Source organism: Moschus berezovskii, chromosome 3, assembly GCF_049115385.1.
Source record: "Moschus berezovskii isolate FMDL1 chromosome 3, NW_MosBer_1.0, whole genome shotgun sequence".
Taxonomy (NCBI): domain Eukaryota; kingdom Metazoa; phylum Chordata; class Mammalia; order Artiodactyla; family Moschidae; genus Moschus; species Moschus berezovskii.
The window spans coordinates 33,503,999-33,518,439 of record NC_142462.1 but is presented as its reverse complement, the minus strand read 5'-3'; the positions used below and the strand labels follow the sequence as shown (position 1 = coordinate 33,518,439).

Here is a 14,441-nt window from a genome sequence, read left to right as displayed (position 1 = left end):
GGGAAGCTCCAGTATAGCACAGTGAGTTCGCTCAGTGCTCTGTAATGATCTACAGGGATCGGGGTCGGGGGGGTAGGGTGGGGGGTGGTTAGAAGTGAGGCTCAAGAGGAAAGAGACATATGTATACTTAGAGCTGATTCACTTCACTGTACAACAGAAACTAACACAGCATTGTAAAGCAAAGATCCTCCATTAAAAATAAATTTAAAAAAAAAGCCCAGGAACAGCTCAGAAAAAATCTAGTTTTCATAAATATTAGTATACTGAGTAAAACACTTAAAAATACAGATGAACCTTGATCCATTAACCCAATTAGGAATGGGAAGACTGTATAACAGCTAACATTTATAGAGCACATATGATATTTCAGACACTGTTTTAAAATGTTTTATGTATATTAATTCATTTAATTCCTTTTAGGAACTTTTGAGGCAGATACCATTAGTCAGTACGCCCACTGTGCAGATGAGCAAACTGAATATTAGAGATCACAAAAGTTGGTGTTGGAACTGAGTTTCCACCCAGGTATCTGGAGCCCATGGTCTCCACCATACTCCATTGGTGAGGACCTTCTGCTGTGTACCATGCCTTTTCCTGTGCTGTCTCCTGTGTGTCATCTGCTAGTTTACACTGTAACAGATACTTGACATGCCCCTTACGCAAAAACAATGTGATGATTCAAGAGACATCAGCTATACCATGTCTCCAGAAACAATTCATCTTAAAGATGATTTTGATTCCAAGAACAGTACTGGAATATCCTGAAATTTAATATGATAAAACATGAAAACTTATATTTACATTTCTGTAATTCAATATTTTTTTTCTCTAAATGGGCTTGAACCTACTAAATAGAAATAAATGACTACTAAACATAACAGCTGGGGGGAAAAGGCATGATTACCAGAACATTCAGATTTTCAATTATATTGAATTTACCTCTGGGTTAAGAAGTATCTGCACATTGGTGCAACATGCTTCACAAGGCAAGAAATTCTAAGGGGAAAATATCCCCTATAAGGAAGGAAACTATTATATGTTCTCTGGGTTGTCATAGGTTACTATCTTAAAGACCTAATGTAGAAGGTAAAGAAACAAGATACTCATTGAAAACTATCCTGGAAAAAAAAAAAAAGTGAAACCATAGAAACATATCTGCATAAAATGAAAACTCAATTAAAAATCCCAAGAGAGTTCTATGGCCTGAAATTTTAATTCAGGCCCAGTTCAGTTCAGTTCAGTCACTCGGTCTTGTCCAACTCTTTGTGACACCATGAGCTGCAGCACACCAGGCCTCCCTTTCCAAACCAACTCCCAGACCTTAACTCATGAGCCAAACTCAAGTCCATTGAGTCAGTGATGCCATCTAACCATCTCATCCTCTGTGGTCCCCATATGTTCCTACCCTCAATCTTTTGCAGCATCAGGGTCTTTTCAAATGAGTCAGCTCTTCACATCAGGTGTCCAAAATACTGGAGTTTCAGCTTCAGCATCAGTCCTTTCAATGAATATTCAGGACTGATTTCCTTTAGAACTGAATGATTAGATCTCCTTGCAGTCCAAAGGACTCTCATGAGTCTTCTCGAACACCACAGTTCAAAAGCATCAATTCTTCTGCGTTCAGTTTTCTTTATAGTCCAACTCTCACATCCATACACGACTACTGGAAAAACCATAGCCTTGATTAGATGGACCTTTGTTAGCAAAGTAATGTCTCTGCTTTTTAATATGCTGTCTAGTTTGGTCATAACTTTCCTTCCAAGGAGTAAACGTCTTTTAATTTCATGGCTACAATCACCATCCACAGTGATTTTGGAGCCCCAAAAATAAAGTCAGTCACTGTCTCCACTGTTTCCCCATCTATTTGCCATGAAGTGATGAGACCAGATGCCATGATCTTAGCTTTCTGAATGTTGAGCTTCAAGCCAACTTTCTCACTCTCCTCTTTCACTTTCACACCACCATAAGGGTGGTGTCATCTGCATATCTGAGGTTATTGATGTTTTTCCTAGCAATCTTGATTCCAGCTTATGCTTTATCCAGCACAGCGTTTCTCATGATGTACACTGCCTATAGTTAAATAAGCAGAGTGACAATATACAGCCTTGATGTACTCCTTTTCCTATTTGGAACCAGTCTGTTGTTCCATGTCCAGTTCTAACTGTTGCTTCCTGACCTGCATACAGGTTTCTCAAGACGCATGTCAGGTGGTCTGGTATTCCCATCTCTTTCAGAATTTTCCACAGTTTATTGTGGTCCACACAGTCAAACGCTTTGGCATAGTCAATAAAGCAGAAATCGATGTTTTTCTGGACCTCTCTTTTTCAATGATCCATCGGATGTTGGCTATTTGATCTCTGGTTCCTCTGACTTTTCTAAAACCAGCTTGAACATCTGGAAGTTCATGGTTCATGTACTGTTGAAGCCTGGTTTGGAGAATTTTGACCATTACTTCACTAGCGTGTGAGATGAGTATAATTGTGCGGGAGTTTGAGCATTCTTTGGCATTGCCTTTCTTTGGGATTGGAATGAAAACTGACCTTTTCCAGTCCTGTGGCCACTGCTGAGTTACCCAAATTTGCTGGAATATTGACTGCAGCACTTTCACAGCATCATCTTTTAGGATTTGAAATAGCTCAACTGGAATTCCATCACCTCCACTAGCTTTGTTCGTAGTGATGCTTCCTAAGGCCCACTTGACTTCACATTCCAGGATGTCTGGCTCTAGGTGAGTGATCACACCATCGTAATTAACTGGGTTGTGAAGATCTTTTTTGTACAGTTCTTCTGTGTATTCTAGCCACCTCTTCTTAATATCTTCTGCTTCTGTCAGGTCCATACCATTTCTGTCCTTTATTGAGCCCATCTTTGCATGAATTGTTCCCTTGGTATCTCTAATTTTCTTGGAGAAATCTCTAGTTTTTCCAATTCTATTGTTTTCCTCTATTTCCTCTAATTCAGGCCCAGAGTAACACAAAAACAAAACAAGTAAAATCATTTGAATCTACTTGTAGATAGTTGGAAAATATATATTAAAATATAATGGTGGATGCTGGTAGGGATCTAGAGTTTCAACAAATAAGCAAATAGAAGAGATTCTTCTTAAAAATGTCAGAAGAGAAAGGGACTGGTTGTGAGATGATAAGAGAAATTCATTATTGTGAAGTATTCTGAGTACATGGACAAGGTTATTATCAGCTGCTTAATTCTCATTTATTTTCCTCAATTGTAAATAATCAGTTGCCGAGGATGACTTCACTACCCTGGCTTTCTCAACTCTATGCAGGAGAATAATGGGAAAATAGCTCATCTCTCAGGGGGATAAAATGTAAATGACGTTGGTATCAGGACACTGGTGGTAAAACAAGAGGAAAAAGAAGAAAAGACAAAGACACCAGAAGTCAAGCTACTTGAAAGGAACTGCTTCTGATGGGTGGGGCGGAGCTGCTCTGATTGGCCACAGTCCTGGATAGGATCCTGGCAGGAGTGCCCTGTCTCTTGGGGTCTCTCAGAAGCACTCCTCCCTGAGGGTGGCCGTTCATGGGAGTTGGATGGGGACAACTGATGGGGACAGTTGTTAGTTCCACACTTTCCATCTATGACTCAGTGGCTAAGTTCAAAAGGGGTTTGGGAGAGGTACAGGAAGCCAGGTTCAGCCTTGGGTCTGTGATATGTTCTAAAACCCAACATTGTTTGTAATTACTAGGCAGTTATTCTGAACCTGTCCTCTTTCCTATATTCGTTTACACTCTGGAATCCCAACCAAATACAAAACAAAAATTTTGGCTGGTTTTCCAAACTAACATGAAGCATGGGGAAATAAATTTTAAAAATATTAAGGAAAACTACCTAAAGACACAAAATCTGAGACAGGGAATAGCGGCATATCTTTAAGCAGTCCCTGGGGCTTCAACAGACTGGCTCTGCTACAAGGGGGTCAGGAGTTACAGCCTAAAGTGCCATAGCTTACTGCGACAAGGAACTGGGCATGGTCGCCTACATTTAAAATGACAGGGCTGGACCAAACCATCTCTAGGGTACCCAAGGCACCAACATTCTATGATGTTGTAACTAAAATTAACTACCTTTGGCAGAACCTTTAAAGGAAAAAAATGAAAGCCCATATCAGTCCCACATCACCAGACAAGTCAGCCAAGAGACAAAGAAATCCCTCTTTAAGAAAGAAGAAAATGCTGTAGATCTGCAGTGGCTTTAGAAACTGCTGAGGAGGGAAAAAAATTCTAATAAGGAATTAAAATAGGACACTAACCTCTGAAAAGATCAGATACAAGAACAAGAAGCACTGAGCTAAAGGAAAAGTAGTCATTCTGTACTATTTTTAAAATAAATGTGTCCTCAAACATATTCTTAAAAATAGTGAATTCTCTACTGCCCAATGGTATTAGTCCATTACCAAAACTCAATAAAATCCCAAATTAGCTTGCAGATGAATTACAGCTTTTACAGTTTATACTGAATCCAGTGTGATCCTATAGACAAGATGGGCCAAACTCCTCAGAAAATGCCAAGAAACATTAGAGCCAGGCCAAAAAGTGCTAAAACGTTCCGTTGACATAGAACCAACATGAAGCTTTCACTGGAAGATACAGTCTTTGAAGTGTAGTTTTCCAGCGATCCAGCCAAAACTCAGAGATTATTGAAAAAAGCTTTCAAATCCAAAATGGTTCCAAGCAGAGGTGTCTATAAGAGAGAGATTGTGGATGAGAATTTATCACTTACAACCAATGGATTCAACTGCTGATCCCATTCTATAAGAGGGTTTTAATTTTTCCTGGAAATTCCTTACAAATTATAGGTAACCACAGTCTGAGCAGAACTAGAACTTCTGCGTATTTTTAAACAAATCAATTGCTTCAATGAGATAAGTACATTATTTCCACCAGATAGATAATTGTTTTCTTGTTCAATTGCATTACATGTGTGTATCCAGGTATAAAATGTTACAAATGGAAAATTACTGAGAAGCAAAGTAGTCATTAGTGTGACTTATAAATGGAACAAAGATGTCACAAGTTTCACTAATGCTTTTTTATGTTACTGAATAAGTAGATTTTATTTTTTTAATCTCCTATAAATCTGATTGCAAACAGTAAAAATAATCCTTGGGGCTGATACACAATACAAACTGAACTGGGATGCCACTTGACCAACATGAACGACTAAATTTGGATACAGATAGACACAAAATTAAAATTAATTCAAGGATTAATTACTCGCCTTCGCAAGAAATCCAGAAAGTTGGGATCCGTGGGAAGTAAAAATAATTTTAAAGTATTATAATTGCAAATAAATAATATTTCTAGATTTTACTTTGTGAATAGAGGAACTGTATCAGAAAAGTACATATTAGCTCAGAAGTTAAAGTGTCTGCCTCCAATGCAGGAGACCCGGGTCCAATCTCTGGGTTGGGAAGATCCCTGGAGAAGGAAATGGCAACCCACTCCAGTACTCTTGCCTGGAGAATCCCACGGACAGAGGAGCCTGGTAGGCTACAGTCCACGGGGTCGCAAAGAGTCGGACATGACTGAGCGACTTCACTTCACTTCAAAGCAAGTAAAAGAGACATTATATGACATAAAAAACATCAGTACTTTGTTAAAGACAGATTATTTCCAAATGGAAGTTGTATACTGTAGATGGTAACTGAGCAAGAATGACCACAGACAGTGTCTTTGTATAACAGCAAGAAGGCAGAAAATTAGAATGATAAAACAATATCTAACACACAATAAACATTCTGGGGACTCAAGAAGTTCCATTTAATAAAAAAAATGTTGGTTTTTAATGAATTCAGATTAAAGTTTATGCCATTTATTCCCTAACTATTCAATAGTTTTTGTGTCAAGTATATTAACATAAACATTGTACATTTTTAAAATAGAGATATCATATTTTCTCCAAACTACTTTTATAAATTCACAATACTTAAAATTATACAGCCAGGAAAAAACTGTTAAAGGGCACTGACTACAATTTAACTAAAACACATTGATCAAATACCCAAAACTGATACTGGATATACCTTAAAGGAATGTGCCATTCAGAACAAAGTATTCTCCCAAAGCAAATTAAAAGCAGGTATAGTGAGATTGTCTGATGTTAATATAGATCAAGAAACATATGAGGAGGTGCGATATAACTTTGAATGAAATACAGTAAACACACAGGATCATTTTCACCAGTTATTCCTCTCTTTTTTAAATTTCATAAGATGATTTTTTAAGAAAATATTGAGTAAAAAATCTTTGCAATAGGAATAAAAATTCCATGAAAACTAAAATTTCTTTACAGCATTTGGAATTTAAAAAAAAATGCTGCTTATATTTTTTTCCTGAGTTTTTAACTACTTTATACATTTTGACCATATAAAGTAGTTAGGCCTACTATAAAAAAATATTTAGTCACATCTTTAATATTTAGGATGAAATTTTTTTGATCCAAAGCTACTTTTTAGACAACATTATATATATTTTTTATTTATTTATTTTTTATTGGAGGCAAATTATTTTACAATATTATATTGGTTGGTTTTGCCATATATTGACATGAATTCACCCTGGGTTTACATAAGTTCCCCCTCCTGAACCCCCTTCCCACCTCCCTCCTCCCTTTATCCTCCCTCTGGGTCATTCCCACACTCCAGCCCCGAGCCTTGATTTATTTCATATGTATTACAATATTTTGACTCATACTAAATTAATAAAAACTTTTTAAAAAAGAGGTGATAAAGATTATCTGTAAGTTTTACTTTCAATGCTACCTCTGCAGTTTAGAACTGCAAACATATAGATTATGTCTTTTTGACATATAGATATTTTCCCCAGTATTATTCATCTGTAAGGAATCTTGAAAATTCTTAAGCCAATCTTTACATTTTTAGGGAAAGTTATTAAAGTTCCAGGAATTAAGAGGTGAAGCGTGACTCTATACATCTGCTAATCTGCCAAGTCAAGACTAGAACAAAGATTCTTAATTCCTGTTTCAGTCTTTTCAAAGTGGAAAAAAAAAAAAAAACGCAAAAGCGATGTCCAAAGATCTTGAGTATCTGAAAAACAACATTTAAAGCTGGGGAAACAGGGGAGGGTAAATAGTTGCCCTTATGGGACTCCCATTTTAGTGTGCGAGACAGACAAAGCAATGTCAAGAGTGAGAGCTCTGTCAGCAACTAGTTTTCTGTGTACTGACTCATCTTTCTCCTCCAGCCCCATAATTCCTTCCTGAACAGACTCATATGCACATACATACATACATGTATATATATACACAAAATGAAATATTACCAACATATATATATATAAAATGAGAAATTTACAAAAATGGCAAATATACTACTATAAAGAATCAGAACCCAAGCAAAGAATGGCTTAAAAACAAGAGATTAAATTCAGTAGAAGAATAATTGAATATCAGGTAATGCCTCAGAAGCAAAAATGTCTATAATACTGGGAATGCTAAGCCCACAACTTGAGTAGGGCCAAGGAAAACCAGGTATGGCTGGAGACGGGGCCAAGCCACTTCTAGTCAAGGGAGCTGAAGTCCATAAAATATAGGTGAAATTCTGTTTTGTTCCTTATCCATGATCCTAAAAAATGAAGATTTTCAGTAATTTACTTGGCAATAAATCTAAATGCATCTAGCAACAACAACTGGCCTAGAAAGACATACAGCTGTTTATTGTCTTTATCTCATTTAGCATTAATATCTATGAATTTCACTGCAAAAATATTGTTTTTATTATGGGGAACTATCCCAGATCCCATTGAAGGTGACATGACATGTAACACTGTGTATATGTTCCATACTACACCATTTTTAAATCTTATAAATTCTCAGTTCCAAAACACACCTGGCCCCCCAGGATTTTAGATAAGATTCTATGGATCTTAGATTTTGAGATCCCACATAAAGAACCAGTCAGATATACAAAAGGATCTCTCATCCAAAAAATGTTTCAGAGTGCGTGGAAGATCCATTTAGAATAGTTTTATTAAATGGAGGATATCTTTTCAGTGCCACACACATTCTATCATCAATCACTTTTGCAATCAGTGGCAAAGTTTCTTTTATTAAATAATATTAGTTAAAAGCAAAATAATAACCTGCCAATCATGAACTTTTACATTTTTCCTCCCCTTATAATGCCAAGAATACCAGAAAAAAAGTTGTAAAACAGCATTCTCTTTGCCTCCTATAACCTTAATAGATAGTTTCCTGGAATTGTCTATTCAAATAGAAAATTAATTTCCACGCACAGCTGGAAATACCACATTGGCAGGCAAGGAAAACATCAAACACCAGTAGATTAAATAGAAAGTGGAAGAACTAAAAGACAACAAAATACAACTTGCTCAGTAAGGTGGTCATATGAGAAAAGACTTCTGTCTGTTAATATTAATATAGGAATATATCTCTTAAGTGAAGTAACAATAATCAAGGAAGGTTTGGATCCAGAAAACAACTAGGTGATGATATCATTCAAGAAGTTTTTCTAGTGTTGTATGAAAGAAGAAAAGCTCAACAACTGTCTTGGGGATGAGAGATCCTCAGACCTGCACAACACATACATGGTTAATGACAGCCACCCACTTCATGGCATATAACCATGGGTTTTTTCTTTTTACTTTAGGGTGATGGAAAAGTTCTGAAGATGGATATTGGTGATAGCTGCTACGTCTCTTACATTAGTAGAGACTTTAAAGACTGAGAACTTGAAAAACAAAAGAAGTATTCTTCTCTCTCCACCGACAAGATCAGGCTCTGGTGAACCATCCATCTCCCTCCACTGCCCTGAACCTAATGGGTATCCCGCTTTGTACTGACAGCCATCAAGGAAAAGCAGGCTCATGCGGCCATCTGGGCATTGCTCCCTGATGCCTAACTGCCTCAGGAAATGACTTGTGTGGCCAAAATTCAACTAATAACCAAACTAAACCAAGTAATTCACTTTGCACAACCATTTTAAAAACAAAAGAAGGAAAGACAGAAAACAAACACTACCTTCAGGAACTGCCACACAGAAAGGCAAACAAAAAAAACAGCAACAGCATGAGAAGGACAAAATTCCACATGGCATCCAGACAGGGGTCCCCCTTGGTTCTGCTGCCTTGATTCTCTGATTGTCAGAGAAAATTTTTTAAAACACCTCCATTAGCTCTTAGTGTAGAACTGACACTTTGTAAACAGCAACAGGGAGAAAGTCCAATAAAAATCAATGTGTTATGAAAGTATGATAGGGAAAGAAAAACATTCTACATAAACTTGATCACTGTATGACTTCCTAATGATTCAAAGGTTGAGTTCAAGATGCCAGAACACTCCCAGATAAAGGCATACTGTGTTATAAAACATGGACCTATATCTCTGTTATCTTTGGCAAACAATCTCAAAATATCTCATACTTTGGTAAATTCAAACGGATATCCCACAAGCAAAGTGAGGGATCAATTTGTTTGAATATTTATATTTCACAGAGGAGAAGGTAAGTGGCTAGCAAAATACCTGCCACAAAGCAAGAACTCAATATATCTTTGTGTAACTGAACTGAAACAAGTGGTAGAAGCTAATAAAGATTACCTGCATCTGCTGATGAAATCTATCAGATTATTGTTCCAACTTTCTACCTTATTGAACCTATAAAAAATAACTGGCCTTATCAATAGAGAAAGGCTCTGCTTTTTTCAACTGGGTATCACAAGTACGAGCACCCCACAGCAAGCTGCTCAGCGGTTCAGTAAAGACTCATCTCCCCAGAATCAGCATCTTCGACCTAACTCCTTTTAACAAAAATACAGAAATTTTAAATTATAAAGCAGGGAATGTAGAGGATGCATAGGTGATCAAAACAAAATTCTAATAATGAGAGAGAGACCTATTGATAGATAAGTAACCTCAAGAAAACGCACTCAAAAAGACTGCGAGTCAGCTCTTTCAATTTCCTTATCTGAAAAATGGGAAGACTCAATCAATTGCTTTCAAGCTTCTACAAGTGCTATTCATACTGAAAAAGACATTTAATATTAAATACAGTATATTTATACATATACAGAAATGTGCTTATTTATACATATATAGAACTTAACCCTTAAATCTTCCAATGTGGATGCACTCTAGTATGGTATCATGTGTTTTATTCTATTTCACTGTTTAACTGCAATCACTCAGTGGATCTCATGGGACACTAATGGTTTATGACATGCCGTTTGGAAAACACTGGACTAGATGATTTCTTTCCAGCTCATTAAATTTAAAAATATGATTTTTACTTAGAGGCAATTAAAAAATATCTACCACTCCCAAATACTAGTTCCTCAATGAACTTTCCAAAGCCAATTGCAGAGTGAAATGATATAATCCCTACAAATCTCTGCCTTCCCTTCTTCACAGTAAACACTCATGATCCTTGAATTTTTCAGGGTGCATGAATATCACCAAGCCTCACAACAGAAGCAAGCAACAGGGATTTTGCAATAAAAAATTAAACATCTACCAAAGGAATTCCCTCTTACTCATAAAGAAGTACATTTGAATTTTTGTAAGCTATCAAGCAACAGCTAAAGCAGCCAAAAGCCAAAACAGCCAAAAGCCAAAACAATACTCATGGAGTGGAAGCAAACCACATAGATCTTGATTTTAATTACATAAAATATATTTCAAAGTAGTTGCAATCTCCCTTCCAAATTATAGAGTTTGTTCCCTCAAATAAGAATATTTTGACTTTCTATAATAGCATCTACTGTCACTTTTGTAGATTTTCTTAAATGGCTGCCTTCTGCCACAGCACCCCCACCTCATCCCACCACCTTTCCACCATCGTTAGTAATGCCCCAAACTAGTGGGTGTGCAGGAATCTCTGGTGAAAAACGAGCTTGCTTTGAGTAAAGTATCTTCTCAATCACAATTGGAGCTTTCTCAGTATATAGCTGGGGAAAAGTCTTGTTTACATCTCATCATAACTTAAAATCCACCTAAAATATTATCTGATCAAAGGCATTACAATCCTGACATGAAAAACTAGCAGTATCATTTGTGCTTGTCAATGATTTCAGAATGCTTTATTATAAATCTTCTCTTGGTTCCTAAGTCTACAGGGCAAAGAATAAATATGTTGTTTATAATAACTTATAAATTATATGTATATTTTTATAATAAATTATAAAAATAAGCATTTTAATTTATATTATACTTTTTTAGTTTATAAAATAAAATGTAAAGGGTCCAAGTCTTAAATTTAAAAAGCACTTCGATTGATAAATATCAGAGAAATACTAATGTCAAAAAATTAGGTCCATTGTAATCCTATAATCAAAGCATTCTGTGTATTTTCCAAACTTGGCAAGACATATTTTTATTTTTACTTTTTGAACTGGAGGGAAAACAAACACCATTAATTTCTTCTTCAGTTACTAGTTGTCTACGCCATGTGTTTTTATCACTTCCTGCCACAAGGAAATACATTTGGAACGAAGAAAATTCAAAAGAGAGTTCTCTAGGTTAGTCTAAAATCATTCTTTTAGGAACTGAGAGTGTAAATATATTTCAATGACAGCACTGAATGATAAAACTACTCAGAAAACTTCACATTTCTTTATTACATGACTTCATTTAATGCTCAAAAAGGTCTGTAAAGATTATTTGGTAAATAAACTAAGCAGGTTAAGTTAGGTAACACTTTTTCACCCACACAGCTAATAAAAAGCAGGGGCAGAACTTAAATTCCTTCCATTTCATACCCAGTCTCACAGTGGACACCATAACACAGTTTTTCCTATAAGCCTTTTGATCAAGTTGTAAGTTTTTACTTTACCCTATTTGTCCAAACCATCATGGTTTTTTGTGCATGTGTGGTGGGGAAAGTGATCAACAGAGGTTGCAAATGATGATAACATGAGGACTAATTTATCATTTTATAGCTAAGTTGTATTCAACAGTGATTTATTCAGTCCGAGGTACCAAGTAGTACGTTAAATATAGGGATCCTAAACAAAAATACAAATTATAGATTATAATCCTAGGAGTTAAAAACCTATCTTAGTCTGCTCAAGCTGCTGTAAAAAAATACCACAGCCCATGTGTTTTAAAGCAACTGATAAAGGATTAATCTCCAAAATATACAAGCAGCTCAAATAGCTCAATATCAGAAAAAACAAACAACTCAATCAAAAAGTGTGTGGAAGACCTAAACAGACATTTCTCCAAAGAAGACATATAGATTGCCAGAAAACATATGAAAAAATGCTCAACATGCTCATTACTAGAGAAATGCAAACCAAAAATACAATGATATATCACCTCACATCAGTCAGAATGGCCTTCATCAAAAAAATCTACAGACAATAAATGTTGGAGAGGATGTGGAGAAAAGGAGAAAGGAGAAAACCCTCCTGCAGTGTGGGTAGGAATGTAAACTGATACGGCCACTATGGAGAACAATATGGAGATTTCTTTAAAAATAGGAATAAAATTACCATATGACCCAGTATACCCACTACTGGGCATACACCCTGAGAAAACTACAATTCGAAAAGACATATGCATCCCAATATTCACTGCAGCACTATCAACAATAGCCAGGACATGGAAGCAACCGAAATGTCCAACAACAGATGAATGGATAGAGAAGATGTGATACATACATATAATGGAATATTACTCAGCCATAACGGGAATGAATTTAAGTTTGCTGTAGTGAGGCAAATGAACCTAGGGTCTGTTATACAGAGTGAAGTAAGTCAGAAAGATAAAAAATATATATTGTATGTTAACACACATATATGGAATCCAGAAAAATATTACAGATGAACCTATTTATAGGGAAGAATTGGAGATGCAGGTGTAGAGAATGGACTTGTGGAAACAGCAGGGGAAGGAGAGGGTAAGATGAGAAACTACCAGTGACATATATACACTATCATGCAATGGCGTGGCATTAGGACTCCGCCCCGTAGTGGGAAGCTGCTGTTTAACAAAGGGAGCCCAGCCTGGTCCTCTGTGACAACCTAGAGAGATGGGAAGATATGAGGGTGGGAGGCTCCAGAGGGAGGGAAGATATATATATATATATATACACATATATAATTATGAAAGATTTGCATTGTTGTACAGCAAAAACCAATACAGCATTGGAAAGCAGTTCAGTTCATTTCAATAGCTCAGTCATGTCTCTTTGAGACCCCATGAACCACAGACGCCAGGCCTCCCTGTCCATCACCAACTCCCAGAGTTTACCAAAATTCATGTCCATTGAGTCAGTGATGCCATCCAAGCATCTCATACTCTGTCGTCCCCTTCTCCTCTTGACCTCAATCTTTCCCAGCATCAAGATCTTTTCAAATGAGTCAGCTCTTCGCATCAGGTGGCCAAAGTATTGGAGTTTCAGCTTCAACATCAATCCTTTCAATGAACACCCAGGACTGATCTCCTTTAGGATAGACTGGTTGGATCTCCTTGCAGTCCAGTCTTCTCCAACACCACAGTTCAAAAGCATCAATTCTGTGCTCAGCTTTCTTTATAGTCCAACTCTCATATCCATACATGACTACTGGAAAAACCATGGAGGGATTGCGGGTGGGAGGAGACGGGGACAACAGAGAATGAGATGGCTGGATGGCATCACCGACTCGATGGACACGAGTTTGAGTGATCTCCAGGAGTTGGTGGTGGACAGGGAGGCCTGGCGTGCTGTGATTCATGGGGTCGCAAAGAGTCAGACACGACTGAGTGACTGAACTGAACTGAACTTACTAGCGTGTGAGATGAGTGCAATTGTGCGGCACTCAATAGTTTGAGCATTCTTGGCATTTCCTTTCTTTGGGATTGGAATGAAAACTGACCTTTTCCAGTCCCATGGCCACTGCTGAGTTTTCCAAATTTGCTGGCATACTGAGTGCAACACTTTCACAGAATCATATTTTAGGATTTGAAATAGCTCTACTGGAATTTCATCACCTCCACTAGCTTTGTTCATAGTGATGCTTCCTAAGGCCCACTTGACTTCACATTCCAGGATGTCTGGCTCTACGTGAGCCATCGTGATTATCTGGGTCATGAAGATCTTTTTTGTACAGTTCTTCTGTATATTCTTGCCATCTCTTCTTAATATCTTTTGCTTCTGTTAGGTCCATATCATTTCTGTCCTTTATTGAGCCCATCTTTGCATAAAATGTTCCCTTGGTATCTCTAGTTTTCTTGAACATAACTCTAGTCTTTCCCATTCTACTGTTTTCCTCTATTTCTTTGCATTGATCACTGAGGAAGGCTTTCTTATCTCTCCTTGCTATTCTTTGGAACTCTGTGTTTAAATGGGCATATCTTTCCTTTTCTCCTTTGCTTTTCCCTTCTCTTCTTTTCACAGCTGTTTGTAAGGCCTCCTCAGACAGCCATTTTGCTTTTTTGCATTTCTTTTTCTTGGGGATGGTCTTGGT

At 37.0% G+C, this 14,441-nt stretch overlaps 1 protein-coding gene and 1 non-coding gene across 4 annotated transcripts in view; one reads left to right on the top strand and one right to left on the bottom strand.

The window, feature by feature from the left end:
* Positions 1 to 14,441, bottom strand: part of LOC129552284 (histone deacetylase 9) — a 716,367-nt gene that overhangs the window by 587,088 nt on the left and 114,838 nt on the right. The window lies entirely within an intron of this gene.
* On the top strand, positions 8,513 to 8,633 carry LOC129552863 (U6atac minor spliceosomal RNA). The gene has a single exon (XR_008685348.1). It is a non-coding gene; the product is annotated as a U6atac minor spliceosomal RNA (small nuclear RNA).